Genomic DNA, 1,603 nt, shown 5'->3' with positions numbered 1-1,603 from the left:
ACGTGGATCATTTCATCGAGACGTTGGGAGATGTGGATCTGGCCGACAGGCTGACCCTGTTACGACTTCCCGACGCAGACGAGCTTGAAGAAGTACTGCGGGCGGTGGATCGCGCGAAACACCGCCAGAAGAAGGCGGCGGTCGGATCCGGCAAGTATCGCCAAAAGGCCCCGACGCCCACGGCCCCAGCTCGACGTGTCCACCAAGTCACGGCGCCTGACTCAGGAACTGAGTCAGGATCCGACGGCTCGGACTCCGACCCTGAAGATTACCGTCGAGTCTGTCTCACTGCGTCCAACGATCGAACGGCGAAGACAGGAGACAACTCTCGACCGGGGGATACCGTACCCGGGGACCGTGGGATGTACAGATCCCGAGATCTCATGGACGGGGCAGCACAAGTCAGGTGTTCGCAATGCAGATCCCGGAAGCACACTGAATCTGGATGCTGGAAACATCTGGTCTGTGAGAAGTGTGGCAAGAAAGGTCATCCCGGGGATCATTGCTTCTACGTGTGTCGCGGCTGTGGCGAGATTCACGACGTCGGCAAGTGCCCGATGGAAGAATTCTACAACCAGATCCGCCAATGGTTTGATCCAGCCAAGCACCGAGGGATGTTGCCGGAAGTGGCAGAGAAGATGTTAAACTAGGACGCTCGCCGGGTTTGAATCCGGTACGAGCCGAGCGTTATAGGTACTGCATTTATGCATTTGTGAACAGGACATCGCTAGATCCAGGTAGCAGGACCCTAGATCCAGTCGATAATACACGTGATCTACATGAAGTGTCAGTTGCCAGGGTCTCTAGTTTGCGCCAAGTGGACGAGTTTTCCAGATCCAAAGTCTCTTCAACCCTGGATCTACAAAGGGGAGAGGCACGTGGTTATTGGGAGAAGCGCCAACATGGTCGATGGTTTGAGCCTACCAAGGGTGAGGTCATTGCAGATCCACATAAGATCGGTCAGGTCACTGGATCCCGTGGATCTGAGGATGTTAGATCCATGGATCTGCTAACAGGGGAGTCCCGTGGATACTGGAGGTACCATGCCCCAGGAAAGTGGTTCAGACAAGCCAAGGTAGGGAGCAAGATCAACAATGAAAAAACAATCCTACTCCTAGATAGTGGTGCCGAGGTGTCTATACTGGATACCGCCTTTGCTCGTAAGGTTGGGTGCCAAGTGGATGGGAGTAGGATCCAAGATTGTGTTGGGATTGGTGAAAGCGTGTACCGTACGAACGGGAGAACGCGTATCAAGATCACGTTGGCAGGTTGTTTGGTGTACTGGTTTTATATTTGGGTTGGAGATCTCGCTGGTCAAGACGCCATCCTCGGGATGGATTTCATGGTACCGGCCGGAGTGAGGTTGGATCTAGCGGATGGGACACTTTTTTTCCCTGACGAGATGCTGATCCAGCTCAGCGGACGGCGACCGTTGTATGGAGCAAAAATGAAGATCATACGGGCGGATATCCGACCTGGATCAACCCAGAAACCACCTGGGAATCGCCGCAACCGTCCCACCTCCCCGATATTATCAAGTGGCATCCACCCCTTCATTTCCAACGATTAACGTTTCGCTTTTCGCTATACATCTCGATCACTT

This window comes from Phytophthora infestans, genomic scaffold (genome assembly GCF_000142945.1).
Source record: "Phytophthora infestans T30-4 supercont1.55 genomic scaffold, whole genome shotgun sequence".
Classification (NCBI taxonomy): Eukaryota; Oomycota; class Peronosporomycetes; order Peronosporales; family Peronosporaceae; genus Phytophthora; species Phytophthora infestans.
This window is presented reverse-complemented; position numbering follows the sequence as displayed.